This window comes from Callithrix jacchus, chromosome 2, assembly GCF_049354715.1.
Source record: "Callithrix jacchus isolate 240 chromosome 2, calJac240_pri, whole genome shotgun sequence".
Taxonomy (NCBI): domain Eukaryota; kingdom Metazoa; phylum Chordata; class Mammalia; order Primates; family Cebidae; genus Callithrix; species Callithrix jacchus.
The window spans coordinates 106,489,720-106,509,927 of record NC_133503.1 but is presented as its reverse complement, the minus strand read 5'-3'; positions in this window follow the sequence as shown (position 1 = coordinate 106,509,927).

Here is a 20,208-nt window from a genome sequence, read left to right as displayed (position 1 = left end):
CAAAATGAAGTTTAGAGTTATTCAGAAAACATGCACAATTCCAAAAGGCAATATGGGTAGTTCATAGCAAATAGTGGCAGCTTTATAAGACATCATTATCAATAAATGTTTATAAGCATCCACTAGGGCCAAGATCATACCTGGCACTGGAAATTACGGAATGATTGCCGAGCTCTCAATTTCACTTTGGCTCTGAAGACATAGCCATGCATTGTTGCATAAGGGAGTGAGATGGGAAATGATCACAGTAAGATTTTATTGTGACTACTGAAAAGACATGCCACGAATGGTTCAGGAGCTTTATGGTATGATCGTCAATATGATCACGTTCAAGTAAGTAATATTCATTAACACAACTTCAATCAATGTATGAGCTATTGCGATGAACATTTTTAAAGTCTTGAAAATAATTCTTTAATGCCTTTTCTTTTATTTATACTATTCAGTTTTGTGACAGCTTGAAAACCATGCATATGCTCGCACACACACAACATACAAGAGAAATCATGAGGAAATTTCTCAGGAAAATATTTAAAGACACCAAAATATTTAGGCCACAACAGTCAATTTAGTTAGCAAACACAGTGAGTGCTAATGAATAATTCACCAAGTCAGTTTCACCGAGTCAGATGCTGTCTTGCCACTACACTTGGTATAATGTATGTTAGCATGAAAATAATAGATTGAGAACAGATAGTTCAGTCTCACTCATATTCTGTATTTTTGGGTCATCAGTGATTAGGTGCTGTATCTTGTTAGGTAAGTACATATTTCAGCATTGCAAGGTGTGACCATGGCAGTAACATTACCTTTTATTTTCAGATAAAAGCTTTTAATTACTACATTGGTTACAACTATCTTTAATAAAATGTCTGCTGTGTTTTTTCGTAGAAGAGAAACCAAGTATGTAATTTCTTAGGCTAGTGCTTCTCAAAGTTTGTGCGGACACTTTACTTGGGGATCCATTCCATTAAAATGTAGATGCTAATTTATTAGATCTGAGGAGAAACTAAAAAACTTCCATTTCCAAGAAGCTCTCAGTTGATGACTCTGCATGCAGTTCTGCACCATCTTTTGAGTAGCAAAGTCTTAGACAACACACTGACATAAGTTTATTTTCAATGGAAATACCTTGTGTCTAGGGAAAGAGAAGCCTTGATTGTTATTGGAATCTGGTTTCTATGAGTGCCAGAACTATGAGGAAAGTCACTCTAATTATTTTCTATGAAACTTGAGAAGAAATTCTACATTCAAGAATACTCATTTTTCTAGGTACAAATTCCGTGTTTCCTAACCTATATCAATAGTGAAGTGGTATTTTTGTTGTAAATGTGTAAGAGTAAGCATATTAAAAAGGAAGCCTCATTCTGAAAAAAAAGTTGAAATGTTTCATTTCTATTGCTTTGCAAATTAGCACAAGAGGCTGTATTTCTTTCTTTTTTTTTTTTTTTTGAGACCGAGTTTCGCTCTTGTTACCCAGGCTGGAGTGCAATGGCGCAATCTCGGCTCACCGCAACCTCTGCCTCCTGGGTTCAAGCAATTCTCCTGCCTCAGCCTCCCAAGTAGCTGGGACTACAGGCACACGCCACCATGCCCAGCTAATTTTTGTATTTTTAGTAGAGACGGGGTTTCACCATGCTGACCAGGATGGTCTCGATCTCTTGACCTTGTGATCCACCCGCCTCAGCCTCCCAAAGTGCTGGGATTGTAGGCATGAGCCACTGCGCCTGGCCCGGAGGCTATATTTCTAATCTTGAATCTTGCCATCTGTTATCTTATCTTAGTGCCTAATTGTTTATGCATTTTGTTATAATTTTGAAAGAATATCAGATGTAGTTTAACTTTCTATAGTTCTTTATTCCTTGTATCCTGGAACCTTCCTACCCATATAACTAGTTTGAGAGGCCAAGTCATATTACCCTAGAAGGGAACACAAGAAATAATCTAAAAGGAATAAAGAGTGAAATTCTTAGGGTTTGAGTTCCCAGGTCGACTTTTATAAATCTATTGCAAAGTCGATAGTCTGAAAGTCAAAGCTCTTCTGAGTTGGAAAAGATGGAATGTATTCAGAGATAATAGATTTGTTTTGTTTGAATTCCAAAAGGTGGGCTCTGAATAGCAGGAGTAAAACCTAGAGGATTCATAGAACAGAGTTTATACAATAAGCTGCAGACCACAGAAGACTGGATGAATGACATGAAAGCAGTGTGCCCACTCAAATGAATCCAGGTTTGATCAGTGGTTGGAAGATTAGAAGGAATGAGACTAGAACTCTAAGGCAGCCTGAAATCACGGTCTGGGTAGTGTGGAATAGGGAGTGGGGCTGGAGAATAAATAAAAACACACATATGTTTAGGGGAATCAGAGAGTGGAAGGAACTGATCTTATACTACAAATATCTTTGGAAGACCTGTATCTAGAAGCAGAACGGCAGAAGCTGAGAGAAACAGCTCTGACAGTAGGTCTGGTGGTAATCAGAGTCCTGTCCTCACAAGTGTGAAAGGGATTGTACCAAAAAAAATAGCCTGGGTCAGGATAAGGGGTCGATCCATACTTGATCTGGGTTATGGCAGGATGAAGGATATCAGCAGAAAATGTCAGCATCTTATAGAGGAGACTGGACAATTTCCACACAATGTGGAGAACAAAAATTCTTGGTTCAGATACCTGACAATAGAAAGAGCCTTTGAAAGCACAGATGATGTCCAATAAAACAGGGAAAGGGAGACCAGATGGAAATGGGAGTTGTAAAAGAATCCTCAGGAACAACCTGAACTGACTGAGTTCATCTAAACAGAAAGTTTAAGGAAAATTTAAGGACTCTGTTTACCTTGAATGGTAAAGATTGAATTATTTTGTCATCATTAGAAATTGAGAGATGGAGGCTCATAAGCTAAATTAAGTTTAACAGTGTAATAACAAAGTTGCAATTTATTAACCTGGGTCTGTGTCTATGTCAATTTATAATCTCTATAGCAAAATGGTAATAATAATCATAATGCTAATCCTGCTTACTTCAATTCTAAATAATAAGAGAAAAATAGATTTATATAGAATTTTAGAGTAGGAATCAACCTCAGGGATAATTGATTCATGCCACTTTCCTCCTTACAATCTTTGGATACTTTTCCTTGTTCTCAGAATAAGTTCCCAAATCCTTAATGCTGCTTCAGAGACCTGGATCTGATGCTTTGTCAGCTCCACCACTTGATCTTGCCCCATGGCTCTCTTTGTTTCACCCACATGTTCTTCTCAGTGTCTCTGAGATTTGATCACCTCTGTCTCACCTCAGGACCTTTTCAGATACTGTTATCTTTGCCTGGAAGACTTTCTCTTCCAACCACAAACCAAGTCATGCTTTCTTATTAAGTGAGTGTGTGTTTCACCCTGCACTGCTTCTTATACTACATATCACAATTGAAATGGAAATGTGTGTAGATAATGTCAGCCTTCTCTTATAGGCTGTAGGTCCTCAGTGGTCCAGATACTAGGTCTGCTATATTCACTGACATAGCACATAGCTCCAGTGTATAGCACAAGCCTGGCATACAGTTAAGAGATCCTTAACTGTAAACAAAAGGCGTTTTATTATAATTGGTGTGAGGTTGGGAAGAAATTTTCTCCATGCTCAGAGATACTCAAAATACATTCAGGAATATTGTCTAGTTTAATAAATCATTACACTTTTTCCTACTTCTCTGGCCCTTTTTTGTATACATTATGTCTTTTTTCTTTGTGAAATTTGCTTTTAATAGAATCGTCTCATGCCAGTCAGAAGGGAAATTATTAAAAAGTCAGTAAACAATAGGTGCTGGTGAAGCTGTGGAGAAATAGGAATGCTTTTGCACTGTTGGTGGGAATGTAAATTAGTTCAACCTTTTGGAAGACAATATAGAGATTCCTCAAGGATCTAGAACCAGAAATACCATTAGACCCAGCAATCCCATTATTGGGTATATATCCAAAGGAATATAAATCATTCTACTGTAAAGACACATGCATGCATATGTTTATTGCAGCACTATTTACAATAACAAAGGCATGGAACCAACCCAAATGCCCATCAATGATAGACTGGTTAAAGAAAATGTGGTACATATATACCATGGAATACTATGTAGCCATAAACAGGAATGAGATCATGCCTTTTGCAGGGATATGTATGAAGCTGGAAGCCATCACCCTCAGCAAACTAACACAGGAACAGAGAACAAAGCACTGCATTTTCTCACTCATAAGTGGGAGCTGAAAATGAGAACACATGGACACAGAGAGGGGAACAACACATACCACAGCCCGTTGAGGGGTCGGGGGAGGAACCTTAGAGAACGGGTCTGTAGGTGCAGCAAACCATCCTGGCACACGTATACCTATGTAAGAAACCTGCACGTTCTGCACACATATCCCTTTTTTTTTGTTTTTTTTTTTTGACAAAAAAGAATCATCAGTTACACTTTTATCACATTTCAATTAAAATGTTAAGGCTTGACCTTTTGCAATTTTTATTTATTAAAATCAAATTGGTCTCTTTGACTAGCTCATTAAGTTTTGTGGTTTTTGAAAGTTGAATATACACCAGTTGACCAATTGGCCTCCAAATGTTTTCTTAGCCAGAAAACCATATATTTTGAAAAGGTGTTTGCCATACCTGCAAAATGAAGCAAGAAAGACCAATAAGACAGCTACAAATATTACTAAGGAAGAGAGTTTCAGCTTGTATTCTCTTATGCAAGATTCTATAACTATAAATTGCACTAAATTGGTACTAATTTGGTCATCTAACTTTGATATGCTTCCAGTCTCAAAATTCTATGCACTGCAGCCTCGAGGAGGCATTCACACTAGGTTTGAATGAACTGCATTTTGCAGCACAGCAGGAGAAAATTTTTATTTTATTCCTGGTTTTCTGTTGCTTCTTGGTGTGGAAGCTGTGGAAACAACCTTATCAATATTTAGCATCTTTTCTCCAAAATGACAAACTTTAGAAAAATAATTCAATATCAAGGTAAATAACCGTACCTCTAGCTGCCTGAATATGCTTTAAACACTGTTGGAAAAAGAGAATATCTTCCCTAAGAAAGCTATATGCATGTCAGACAACTATTTTTTTCCCATAAGGCCTTATAAATAATAACTAATATTGTGCTAGGACAATAGAGGATTTTCTCAATCTCCTCTGAGTGCCCGGTAGAACACTGGCTGTTAGCTCAGCTTTATCACAAAGTATTATTTTTCTGCTAAAACAGATAGATTTTGAATTGACATTTGGACATCACAGAATAATACATACTGTCCTTTCAAATGCTCCTCTAGGATACATCAGGAAAGCAACTATTAAGTGAAATGTGTGACAGCAGGACTTCATTCTACTTTTCTTATTTGAGTGTTTATTTGTTTGAATTGGCCATAGATAGGATCCTAAGGATTTGAACTGTGTCAGAAATGATTTGATTTAAGTCAAAAAATGAGCGCAATCACACTTTGTCAACAGTCCCCAAATGACTCCTTCTCGGGAGGTGCCACCTTCATGGACAAAATGCAGTAAGTTCAGAAAAGCTTTCATGAGATTGTCTCATTTGTAAAGTAGATTTAAGACTTGAAATGACATAGGAATATTTACCAGCTACAGATATTAACAAAATAATTTCTACTTCCAGATAAGTGGATATGGAAGTGTAGAGACATGTGTAGGATAGCTTGAAAATGGCATACAAATATTGCCAGTAGAGATGTTATCAGAATAATTTCCGTATCTATAACTGTAGACTTAGAGATATGTTAGAGTAATGATTAAAGAAATGAATCCTGTGGGAAATTTATCACAGTGAGGATTTTATTGTAAGTGTGTGTGCGTATGTGGAGTAAAATGTCTTATTGATGCATTTACTCTGTATATTGTATATGAAGGAACATTCAAATCTATTTCATTTTTCTAAATGAAAACTTTTCGTTATGCTTCATGTGCAGCCCTCTTCACAGATTCGAAGAAGTTAGGTTTGTTTCTGGAATCATTTATTTGACCAGTTCATTTCTTTGGATTTATTTTCCACTTCTAAGTTCAAATATGAGATTGTTTCCAGTGTAGAGACCCACCTTTAACATTTTAACAACCTACTTAAAGATATTCCTTCTGGTCACACCTTTCTTATACACACCTACCCTTGCCCATCTGAGCTCTTTTAGTAGACTGTCAGTTTTATCTTTTTTTAAATTCTTCTGAAATCATTTTTAATCATTTAGATGAAAGCTGTCAGTCCTTATTCATTTTACCTCTCAAAAGGACTCAAAAGGCACTACATTCTCATTTGCATGCTAATCCTTTCTTTCAGTCTTGCATTATTTTTAGTAGTACACTTTGCTTCTGTAACATGAAATTAAAGCTGATAAAACAGAGCTATTTCATTGAAACTGCAGTAAGTGACATTATAGGCATAAGTATTATTATTAATGTTAATTTGAATATTACAGACACTTAATTGAGAGTTTTCTCAAGAACTTAATTTATAAATCTGGTTAAATATTATATTTAGTTTGTATTAGCATAATCCTTTAAAAATCATGTTTTTAAATCTTGTGTAAAACATTTTGGTAAAAGGATGTTTCAAGACCCTTCAGTCAGCAAAGTGAAGATAAGAACTTTGATTCTCTTCTTAGACTACACTTTATTTGAATGATGCAGGTTTCTCTATAGTGATCAAAGTGAATTACATGAAAGTGAATAGGCCAAAGGGAATACTATAGAGAGTTTGGATATTTTTTAAATTGCCAATTCATATAAATTAGAACTCAAATCCATATCAATCTTATAATGTAGTCAAAAGAAAGATGTCAGCCAATTATTTTGAATTCCTAAAGTATGACAGGTACATTACAAGCACTATGTCATTTTAACCATTCAGATGAGGACCCCATACAGATAAGAACACTGATGATCACAGAGGTTGAATAAGTTACTGGTATTGTACCTCCAAAAATGAAAGAAGTGGGAGATAGACTTAAGTTTCTCTGGCTCCAAAGATGGTGATCTACTGAGTTATTGGGTTAGACTAAAACATTGTTAGTCTTGCATGTTTGCTTGTCTTGCCTATAATAATTTAAAAGATTCTTTTACACTCTTTGGTAATGAACTCTGAAAAGCAGGTTTGCTGTGTCCTGGTTACCAATTTGTCTGAGTCCAGGAAGACAGAACACCCTCACACACAATAAGTTACACGACGTGAATTTATTACTTACCGATGGGTAGCCAGGAACAACAGAAGCCTAAGATTCATCGTCAGCCAGTCCACCGAGTCTCAGGAAAGCTGCTTAGGGCAGATGGATCTCATCTGTAAGTGCCCCACTTGTAACACAGCTGAAGGACTACTGAGTTGAAGGGTATCCCATTTTTAGGGGAGATTGAAATAGAGTCTGGGCTCTTCTGAGCGGTCTCTTCCTATTTCAGGATGCTGCATTTCCAGCACATTCTGTGGTTATTGTTGAGAACTACAAGTGAGAAAGAGGAGAGAAATGGGTCAATCCAGACTACATGGAGAACTGTCTGGCAGCCTGAACTGTTGAAGACAATGTCAACGATGAAAAATCTCACATTCTAAGATTCAGAGTTGCATTGAATCTCGGATGTAGAATTTAAGGTTTTTCCATTGTTGACACTGTCTTCTTTCCCTGCATTTTTAAATGATTCAATAAAAGAAATAGTTTGGGTGAAAACTAATTCAAGATTTCCCTTATCATATGCGACTATTTTCCCTTATCATATTCAATAAGCAAAGGTATTTGGGGATAGCAATTAGAGAACCTTATGTTCTCAAGTTTCAAGCATATTTTATATGATTATTAATATTTAAAATATTTTAGGAACTATTGAACAATTTCTTCTACTACTTGGTAAGGCATAAAAGTGAATCTCACCAAATACGTGTTCACTTTCACTCTTTATCTTAGACAGTTATGTTATGAGATTGGTCTAGAGTTTGTTCTGATTTCAGATGATGATAACAATCATATAATCATTAATATTTGTATTGTTTCCACAATACAAAAGATGGTTAAAAAAGGAACATATATCAAGAGATATGATAATAGATGAATATGTTAATCAGACCCTGACTCCAATTATACAATGAGATCAATATATGTGAAAGATAAATTATTCTTCTTTTGGTTGGGGGAAATAAAATAAGAAAATAATTAATTGACAGCAGAGCGAAGGCAAAAAACTGTATCTGTGCAGACATAATCAACAAAGGGTCAGAATTTGACTTTAGGTTACTGCAGTCCATATCCCATCCTTCACAGCAGCCCAAGTGTTCTGGATATCTCCCAGTAGGGCATGGAAAGGTTTTTAGAGAAAGGCAAGGTCATACAGGTCCTTAAAAAGGGTTTTGGATCTCTTAGGCACAGGTTGGTTGGTGGTTGCTTCCTGGAGTTGACCTCAAATGGTATCTTTCACAGTTGGGGAGTAAGTCACCCCTCCACCCATTCCCACTCTGGTTCAGGAGTTTGTGATGCTTCTGGGAAAGTATCTGCTGGGCTTGGTGGTCTGAGACAATTATGCAGGCCTGCTGAAGCCCTAAGAAGACCGAGGCACATTCTTCCTCTGCAGTTAGTCCCTCTCTTATGCTCAGGCATAGGTTCAGGCCCTCACAGGTCAGTACTATTTCTAGTCAGGCATCAGGCGGAAAAATGTTTTCTCCTTATTCTTCATAATCCCTACAGCTGCTGCTAAGTCCAAGATCCTGAGTTCCATGGGGTTGTTGAAGAGTCCTAGGTCCAAAGAGGAAAGGAGCTTGCCTGAAGTCACAGAGTCAAGAAGCAAAGCTGAGAACAGAGCACTGGTGCAACCAGTTTATTTTCACAGCAAAGCTGGGAGAGGGGGCGATTCTTCCTTTATGAGAAGGCTGAATCACAGAGAGGTTAAGCAACTTGTCCATGGTAATACAGCTAGTAAGAACAGGTAATAATAACAGGAACAGTGATAATGTTAATAAGCAAACATGTATTTAGCATTACTGTGCACTAAGCGTCATCTCATTGAGAACTCACAGTCCTAGGAAACTGAAGATCAGAGAAGTGAAGTAACAGGTGAAAGTCCAATAGCAGCTGGGCGCAATCACTCATGCACTTTCGGAGGCTGAGGCAGGCAGAACATGAGGTCAAGAGATCGAGACATCCTGGTTAACATGGTGAAACTTCGTCTCTACTAAAAATACAAAAATTAGCCAGGCGTGGTGGCGCATACCTGTAGTCCCAGCTACTCAGGAGGCTGAGGCAGGAGAATTGCTTGAAGCCAGGAGGCAGAGGTTGCAGTGAGCCGAGATCGTGCAATTGCACTCTAGCCTGGGCAACAAGAGTGAAACTCCCTCTCAAAGATAAAAAAAAAAAAAGTCAAATAGCTAGTAAGCAGACATCGAGGTATGTGAGCTAACATTTATGGAGCACTCAGTGTGTTCCAAATACCTTGCTATGTATTAATAATTCTCACATCACTGTAGAGAGAAAAGGTACAATTGTTTCAATTTTATAAATGATGAAAGTAGACTTAGAGCAGTTTATTTAAGTAGTTATTTGATAAAGGTTGCTACAGTAGACTGAATTGTATTCCCCCAAAATTCATATGTGAAAGCCTCAACTTCCAATGTGATTGTACCTGGAGACAGAGTCTTCAAGAGATAATTTCAATTAAATGAGATCATAAGGGTGGGGCCCTAATCCAATAGGATTGTGGCAACCTAAAAATACAAAAATGAGTCGGGCATGGTAGCAGGCACCTGTAATCTCAGCTACTCAGGAGGCTGAGGCAGGAGAATTGCTGGAACCAGGGAGGCACAGGTTGCAGTCAGCCTAGATTGCACCACTGTACTCCAGCCCAGGCGACAACAGCTAGACTCTGTTTAAAACAAAAAAAAAAAGAAAAAAATTCATTTGTTGAAACTTAACAGCCAATGTGATAGTATTAAGAAGCATAGCCTTTTAAGAGGTGATGAGGTCATGAGGGTGGAGCCTTTATGAATGGAATTAATAACCTTTTAAAGGGACTTAAGGGGGTGAGTTTGCATCTTCCATTCCTTCTGCCATGTGAGAACTCAGCGTTCCTGCCCTCTGGAGGATACAGCTACAAGGCACTATCTTGGAAGCACTCAGTAACCCTTAAATAGACACCGAGGCTCCCAGACCCTTGAGCTTGGACTTCTCAGCCTCCAGAACCAAGGGAAATACATTTCTATTGTTTATAAATTACCTGGTCTTTGATTTTTGTTGTAGCAGTACAAATAGGCTAAGAGAGAAACAGAAACATGTCTCTCTCTCCACGATGGGAGGATACGACCGAGACAGTAGCTATATGCAAACCAGGGAGGGAGGCCCTCCCGAGAACTGGACCATGCCGGCACCTTGGTCTCAGACTTGCAGTTTCCAGAACAGTGAGAAAATTAATTTCTGTTTTTAAGCCACACAGTCTGTGGTATTTTGTTATAATAGCCCTAGCTGACTAATAAAGTTGCATAGCTAATAAATATGAAATGGTGATAAAAATAAACTAACATATATTAAGCAATTACTGTGTCACAAATTTTGTTATGAATACTATATTTATAATTATTTCAATATTATGTCATGTCACAGAGTCAAGGAACTGCACAAGGCCACATAGCCAGTGAGTCGCAGAGCCAGCACTGGAACTGAGATCCCTTGAGAGAGTGATGCTTTTGTTGGGAGGGGAAGTTGCTGAATGCTGAGGCCCTTCATCCTGGACCAAGACAAGGATTCTTCGAGGTCTTCCTACTTGGAGTGGACATCTGCAGGGCATGGGCATCCACAATGTGGCATTCTCACCTACAGCTTCAGTGACATCAAGCCAGCATGGCTTCTCCCTGCTGCAGGCTGGCATGACCAAGACATGCAGGCTCTGGACCCCAATTACCATAGAGGAGAAGAAAACCAGGCTAAGAGATCCCAAGATGGGTATGAAGCTGCCCGAAACAATGACCATATAGAGGACATGAAAGAGGTCATCACTTGGCAGCCCAGATCTTTGAGTCTCGTTTACTCTTGCCAGTGGGACCTCATCTCCAGGGCCCCTGTTTTTGTCCCCACCTGGTGTCTCCACTCTGGAGGAGGTCTCTGTTTGTTCCCTTTGGGAGAGAAGCAGTACTCTGATGTCTCATCAGCAGGCCCTGTGCTAGCCTTGGATGGGGAGGAATCCTATTTTGTTCCCTGGACTTAGCCCCAAGGCACCTGTGAGGTTCTTTCTTGGGAAGGAGGGAAGACATGAGGAGCTGATTTATTCCCTGGCCAACTGAGGAAATAATTCCAGAGAAATTCCAGAGGAAATAATTCCAAGGCACTGGAGAACTCTGTTTGTTCTATTTTATAGATTGGGAAGCTGAGGTTAAAAAGAGAGGAAGGAACTTGAGGAAATTTGCTGACACCCTTTACATAGCCCTCAAACTGATCATACTAAATAATAGAAGGCTTTTGATTGTTTGTTTGTTAAGGCTGTAAGTAGCAGAGTCTCCCCTCCCTTGATAGCAGAATGCTCCAAGGTGGGGTTTTCACTGGGACATTAGTGTGGAGTAGGAGTTTTCCTCCACTGGGAGTTGACTCACAGGTGGGTGTACTGGGTCCCAGTTTTGCAGCTGAGACTCCCGACAAGTTGTTTCGCCATGGAGGTGGTATTAGTCTGTTCTCACACAGCTATAAAGATACTATCTGAGACTAGGTAATTTATAAACAAAAGAGGTTTAATTGATTCACAGTTCTGCATGGCTGGAGAGGCCTTGGGAAACTTACAGTCAGGAGAAGGGGAAACAAATCATGTTTAGGTGGGCAGCAGGAGAGAGAGGGGGAGCTGCCACATACATTTTTTTTAATCGTACTTTAAGCTCTGGGCTACATGTGCATATCCCGCAGGGTTGCTGCATAGGTACACACATGCCATGGTGATTTGCTCTTTTCCTCCCCCTGTTGCCTACATCAGACATTTCTCCCTGTGTTGTCCGTCCTCATCCTCCCCTCCCAACACTGCCCTTTCCCTAGCCCCCCTCCCCTCTACCTACCCCAGTGTGTGATGTTATCCTCCCTGTGTCCATGTGTTCTCATTGTTCAACACCCGCCTATCAGTGAGAACATGTGGTGTTTGGTTTTCTGTTCTTGTATCAGTTTGCCAAGAATTATGGTTTCCAGATTCATCCATGTCCCTACAAAGGACACAAAGTTGTCGTTTTTTATGGCTCATAGTATTCCACTATGAGCTACATTTTCTTTGTCCAGTCTATCACTGATGGGCATTTGGGTTGGTTTCAGGTCTTTGCTATTGTAAACAGCACCATTGTGAGCATATGTGTTTATATGTCTTTATAATAGAACAGTTTATAATTCTTTGGGTATATGCTCAGTAATGGGATTGCTGGATCAAATGGAATTTCTAATTCTATATTTCTGGAGGAATCACCACACTCTTCCACAATGGTTGAACGAATTTACACTCCCATCAACAGTGTAAAAGTGTTCCTTTTTCTCCACATCCTCTCCAGCATCTGTTGTCTCCAGATTTTTTAATGATCACCATTCTAACTGGCATGAGATGGTATCTCAATGTGGTTTTGATTTGCATTTCTCTAATGACCAGTGATGATAAACATATTTTCACATGTTGGCCACATAAATGTCTTCTTTTCTAAAGTGTCTGTTCATATATTTTGCCCATTTTTTGATGGGGTTGTTTGTTTTTTTCTTGTAAATCTGCTTTAGTTCTTTGTAGATTCTCGATATTAGCCCTTTGTCTGATGGGTAGATTGCAAAAAATTTTTTTGCATTCTTTTGGTTACCAGTTTACTCTAAATTTCTTTTGCTGTGTAGAAACTCTTAAGTTTGATTAGATCCCATTTGTCTATTTTGGCTTTTGTTGCCATTGCTTTTCATGTTTTAGTCATGAAGTCCTTGCTTATGCCTATGTCCTGAATAGTACTGCCTATGTTTTCTTCTAGTGTTTTTATGGTGGTGTTGGGGTTTTGGGGTTCAGGGGAATGCTCAGCTCACTCCCAGGTGGGCTTCAGGCTCTTGGTTTCCTGCTTACTCAAGAATGAGTGTGGGCACCACAGCAGGCACGATTGTAAAGTAAAAAACTGGACCCAGAAAGCTTTTGCAGAAAGTGCCTTATTTTGGTAGAGAAAAAGGAGAGGAAGAGAGAAGGCTTCCATGGAGAGAGTGTGGAAGGAGACCCCAGAGGGGAATTCTGGCCAGGTATAGGGACAAGGACTTTTAACCTGGAAGAAATTCCTTCCTTCTTCAAGTCCCCTGCCAATGAAAAGAGTTCCTTTAAACTTCTGCTGGAGTGATTGACTTTTGACCCTTTGCCATGCCTGTGAGAATTAAAACAGAAACTGTTAAATATCCTGGATGGAGAGGCATGGGTCATGGCATTGGGAAGTTCTTGCCCTTAAAACTATGTCCCTTTGTGGACCCAGAAAGAGAAAACATTCCCTCAGTGTTAGGTGTTATGTTTAAATCTTTAATCCATTTGGAGTTAATTTTAGTGTAAGGTGAAAGGAAGGGGTCCAGTTTCAGCTTTCTGCATATGACTAGCCAGTTTTCCCAACACCATTTATTAAACAGGGAATCTTTTCTCCATAGTCTGTTTTAGTCAGGTTTGTCAAAGATCAGATGGTTGTAGATGTGTGGCATTTCTTCTGAGGCCTCTGTTCTGTTCCACTGGTCTATATATCTGTTTTGGTACCAGTACCATGCTGTTTTCATTATTGTAGCCTTGTAGTATAGTTTGAAGTCAGGTAGTGTGATGTCTCCAGCTTTGTTCTTTTTGCTTAGGATTGTCTTGGCTATGCAGGCTCTCTTTTGGTTCCATATGAAGTTTAAAGTGTTTTTTTTTTTTCATTTCTGTGAAGACGGTCGATGGTAGCATGATGGGGATATTGTTAAATCTATAAATTACTTTGGGCAGTATGGCCATTTTCACAATATTGATTCTTCCTAACCATGAGCATGGAATATTTTTCCATCTGTTTGTGTTCTCTTATTTCCTTGAGCAGTGGTTTGTAGTTCTCTTTGAAGAGGTTTTTTACATCCCTTGTTAGTTGTATTCCTAGGTATTTTATTCTCTTTGAAGCAATCGTGAATGGGAGTTCACTCATGATTTGGCTCTCTGTTTTTCTGTTATTCCTAGTGTATAGGAATGCTTGTGATTTTTTCACATTCATTTTGTATCCTGAGACTTTGTTGAAAATGCTTATCAGCTTAAGAAGGTTTGGGACTCAGATGATGGGTTCTTCTAATTATACTATCACGTCATCTGCAAATAGAGACAATTTTAATAAATGCCCCAATCAAAAGACACAGACTGGCAAACTGGATAAAAAGTCAAGACCCATCAGTGTGCTGTATTCAGGAGATCTATCTCATATGCAAAGATGCACATAGACTCAAAATAAAGGGATGGAAGAAGATTTACCAAGCAAATGGAGAGCCAAAAAAAGCAGGCAGCACAATCCTAGTCTCTGATAAAATGGACTTTAAACCAACAAAGATCAAAAGGGACAAAGAAGGGCATTACATAACAGTAAAAGGATCAATGCAATAAGAAGAGGTAACAATCCTAAATATATACATACGCACCCAATACAGGAGCACACAGATACATAAAGCAAGTTCTGAGTGACCTACAAAAAGACTTAGACACCCAAACAATAATAGTGGGGAGGCTTTAACCCTCCATTGTCAATATTAGACAGATCGATGAGACAGAAAATCAACAAGGATATCCAGGACTTTAATGCAGATTTGGACCAAGTGGACCTAATAGACATCTACAGAACCCTCCACCACAGAGCCACAAAATCTACATTCTTCTCAGCACCACATCCCACTGACTCTAAAATTGATCACATAATTGAAAGTAAGTCAATCCTCAGCAAATGCAAAAGAATGGAAATCATAAGAGTCTCTCAGACCACATCGCAATCAAATTAGAACTCAGGATTAAGAAACACTCAAAACTGCACAACTACATGGAAACTGAGCAACTTGCTCCTGAATGCCAAATGGATAAACAATGAAATGAAGGCAGAAATAAAATGTTCTTTGAAACCAATGAGAATGAAGACACAATGTACCAGAATCTATGGGACACATTTAAAGCAGTGTCTGGAGGGAAATTTATAGCAATAAATGCCCACATGAGAAGCTAGGAAAGATCAAAAATTGACACCCTGCCTTCAAAATTGAAAGAGCTAGAGAAGCAAGATCAAAAAAACTCAAAAGGGAGGAGAGGACAAGAAATAACTAAGATCAGAGCAGAACTGAAGGAGATAGAGACACAAGAATCCCTTCAAAAAATCAACAAATCCAGGAGCTGGTTTTTTGTTGATTTTTGAAAAGATCAACAAAATAGACAGACTGCTAGCCAGATTAATAAAAAAGAAAAGAGAGAAGAATCAAATAGATGCAATAAAAAACAATAAAGAGGAGATCACCACCGATTTCACAGAAATACAAACTACCATCAGAGATTACTACAAACAGCTCTATGCACATAATCCAGAAGAAATGGATAAATTCCTGGACACTTGCACCCTCCCAAGACTAAACCAGGAAGAGTTTGAAACCCTGAATAGGCCAATAACAAGGTCTGAAGTTGAGGCAGCAATTAATAGCTTACCAACAAAAAAAAGTCCAGGTCCAAACGTGTTCACAGCCAAATTCTACCAGACATACAAAGAGGATCTGGTGCCATTCCTTTTGAAACTATTCCAGAAAGTACAAAGAGAGGGGATCCCTCCTAACTCATTTTATGAGACCAACATCATCCTGATACCAAAACCTGGCAGAGACACAACTAAAAAAGAAAACTTCAGACCAATATTCATGATGAACATTGATGCAAAAATCTTCAATAAAGTAGTGGCAAACAGCACATAAAAAGCTTATCCATCACGATCAAGTAGGCTTCATCCCAAGGATGCAAGGCTGGTTCAACATACGCAAATCTATAAATGTAATCTGTCACATAAATAGAACCGAAGACAAAAACCACATGATTATCTCAATCAATGCAGAGAAGGCTTCAACAAAATTCAGTAGCCCATCATGCTAAAAACCCTCAATAAACTAGGTATTGATGGAACATATCTCAAAATAATAAAAGCTATTTACAACAAACCTACAGCCAATATCATACTGAATGGTCAAAAACTGGAAGCATTCCCTTTGTAAATTGGCACTAGACAAGGATGCCCTCTGTCACCACTCCAATATAGTATTGGAAGTTCTAGCAAGAGCAGTTAGGCAAGAAAAAGAAATAAAAATATTCAATTAGGAAAAGAGGAAATCACATTGTCTCTATTTGCTGCCACATACTTTTAAACCATCTGATCTCATAAGAACTCACTCACTATCATGAGAACAACAAGGGGGAAACTCCCCCAATTGTCCAATCACCTCCCACCAGGTCCCTCCCTTGACACTTGGGGATTACAATTCAGGATGAGATTTGGGTGGAGTCACAGAACCAAATTGCATTAGGAGCTATCATACTTGGATCCAGACAGACTTAGGTGGGCTTTCTGTCTGGCTGGTGTCTTCACCTATTTGTGTCTCCCATTTCCTAGTCTATCTCATGAGGTCAGCACTTCACAGGGTGGTTACGGAGATCAATGAAGGTCAAGACCTTAACATGAGGTCTAGCACATGACAGTCACTCAGTAAATGCTGCTCATTTCCACATCTTAAATAAACAAGCAGACAACTCTCACTCAATAGTTCTATTCACTTAAATTTTTAAAAATTATTCATGGCAAGGAGTTTATATATAGTGTGAGGAAGGCAAATAGTTCAATTGAATCCCCATTGAGGGTATTACTTGCCAGGTATTGGGGCTTTATCATCTCTGTTAGGCACTTGCACTTGTACTATTCTTAGAAATAAACAATATGTTCTAATTCTGAACTTACTGAAAAACAGACTGCGAAAATACCTTTTTTAGAGAAATTAGTTTTGGAAGTAAGAAAATGCATAGCCCAATTCTTGGATTCTTAGAGAGACTAGCTTCTGAGAGACAGATGCCACTACAATCCATGGCATTCGTCTCTGTCCTTTCAATGATACATAATATATTAACATTTTTGGATTGGCAGATGATAACTATAGTAGCTTTGTTTTTATGCAAAGTGTGAAAGAAATCTCAAAACATTTTTATTTTTGTCCTCTGACTTTTCATATCTTATTTTTTATTCCAATATATTGTTTGTTTTGGTAACTTTTAAATCACTGCTGAGAGTGCATAATTTAAACTGGATTTATTTAAATAAATGCAGAATCTTTTGTATGTACTAGGACCTTTTTTGGTGTATGGTAGTCATTCAGTAACTATTTGCTGATTTGAATATTTTAATTAGAAGGAAGATGGGAAGCAGTGTCTTCATGCCATTTTAGATAATCCATGAGTCCTATTGACAAAAGGATTTAAGCCAAAAGTCTATCCAAAAAAGGGTAAGATATTAAACTCCACAGGTAGGAGGAAAGGGTGTGCTAGGGATAACAATCCTTATACTATGAGATTTAGGGTCCTGACAGATAGAGAAAGTGGATTAAAGAGGACGTGAAAGCAAATGCGCCTATTCAGCTGCTGATCAGAAAATGACAGATGGATTCACTAAGAAAGTTGAAAAGGCACACCAGAAGAAGAAAGCAGTACTATTATTTAAGATAATGGAGACATTCTTCACAGATCCTTTCTGGAAAAACCAGCAGGCAAGTTTATCCCCTGATTGAGGAACTGAATACTTTCAATCAAAGTACAATGAGTTCACCTAATAAAAGTTTTTGAAGCAAAAGTAAAGAAAAATAGAAGACATTACAGGTGGCAAGCATTTTACCTTTGTTCATTTGGCAGTGCCATTGAGCAATTATGTTAACTACCTTCAGGCAGCGTCTCTCAAAGCATGGTGTGGGATCTCTTGAGTTTCCATAGACCCTTTCAGAGTTCTATGAGGTCAACATTACCTTCATAATATTACAAAGATGTTATTTGCATTTATCATGTCATTTTTCAAAAATACACAGAGACGTTTTTTTCCTAGAGGCTACATAAAGTGTGATATCGTAACAGATTGAATTCAGAAGTAGATATGTGAGTGTAACTATCTTCTATTTACTAAATATACTAAAGAGACTTCCAAAAGTTTAAATAATACTGTTTCTCTATTTGTCGTTGTTCATTTTCAAAAGTTAATTATTTTATATTTTAAAAGATGTTATTTATGTTAACACATGATAGGCTTATTATTCTTGTATGATGAGTTAGTAAGTATATGTTTTTGATTCTCAGTTTTTAATTTTAAATATAACACATAATAGACAACATCAACAATAGTTCTTAACACCATTAATACATTTTAATGGTATAAAGAGACCCTGAAACCAAAAAGTTTCAAAACGTCTGTCTTAAGGAATATGAGCATATTCTTCTAAAAACTGCTTATGATCATCATGTCAATTTCTCTTCTTCTGGGAGAATGGAAGGAATATATTTCCTCATATTCCTGTAATTAAGCAGCCCTGTGGGACTAGTTTTAGCAGTGTATTAAGGTTGGCAGTGATGTGCTTCACTGTCGTTTCAGAACATCTGATGGCTGATGTGAGATTGGTAAGCACTCTCTTTTCCCCCAGTTGTGACCCTGGAGGCATGTTGTTGACATAAAGGTGCCAAAGATAGAAACAGTAAAATGCTGAGCAAACCCTGGAAGGAGAGCTGCTCTTGAGAACCACATGCACTGGCAATAGACCCAGAGTGAGCAAGAAAAATACAATGTTCCTAGAGGCAAATCCCTGAGATTTGAAGCTTGTGTATTATCTTTGCATTAACTATCCTGTCTTGGCTTATACCTTATTATTCATAGAAAAGTCAGCATGATCAGAAAATTTTAGGGGTTCATTACACTGATAGTAAAGGGAAAGTCTTTATACTAATAAAATAAAGAGTGGTTCAGGCCGGCTTCAAGTGGCTCACACCTGTAATCCCAGCAATTTTGGAGGCCGAGGTGGGTGGATCATGAGTTCAGGGAATTGAGACCATCCTGGCTAACATGGTGAAACCCTGTGTCTACTAAAAATACAAAAATTATTTGGGCATGGTGGCACACACCTGTATTCCCAGCTACTTGGGGCTGAGGTTGGAGAATTGGTTGAACCAGGGAGGTGGAGGTTGCAGTGAGGCAAGATCGCGCCACTGCACTCCAGCCTGAGCAACAGTGAGACTCTGTCAAAAAAAAAAGAATGTTCAAAGTAGTTTTTCAAACTTGTCACTTATTGTTTTTGATGTTTTAGAGTTAATTATAAAAGTGATATCAGGCTTTATAAAAATGTACTTAATATAGGTAATAGGTAGGTCCTTAAGCTTAAGGAACATGTGACTTCATGCTGTTCTTTCATTTTAGGTGCTGTGGGAAACTTGACACTCAAAAATAGTAATAATTTACATATATGGAGAGAAATGGTCTCATGCATTTATTGAATAATAGTTATTAAATGCACCCTATGCAGCATGCACTTTGCTGGGGATAACACAGTTTCAAAGACAATCTTCAATGTCACCAATTAACGTACAGACAGGAAATTGAGGAAAGGCAAAGGGCAAAATCTGCATGTCAGCTGAGTTGGCTGCATTTTCAAAAGCTTTCCAGAAAGTCTCCCCAAGGACATGTTCTTACATCTCATTGTCCAGCTATGAGAAAGGCTGTAAATCATACGCTGTTTGTAGGCAGATTGCCACCCTGAAGAAAATTCATTCTTGTTACTTAGGTGGAGGAGTAGACAGACAATGAGTAGACAGCTAGGCATGTATTGCACAATTACCTTTGGTAATTACCTTTGGTAATTGTGGCTCTTTCTATCTCAGTTGCATCAAAAAAATCTAGAATCTCATGCAGTGCCAAGGAATAATGTCCTCAGTCCCCAGTGTTCCAGAATACCATGGGGTCACCCACCACCATGATCCACATGGCTGCTTCAGCATGTAGCATTCTCCAGGGGCATTCTCCTCATATGGCCATGTTGCAGATTGGAAAATTGAGGCCATATGAGGAGAATAAAATCTTTGGATTTTCCAATTCGCAACATGTGCAGAGATGCATGACAGTCATTCCTCATACACTGCTCTGGGAGTCAAGCCCAGTTTCCTTTTCGTCTTGATCCCACAGACCT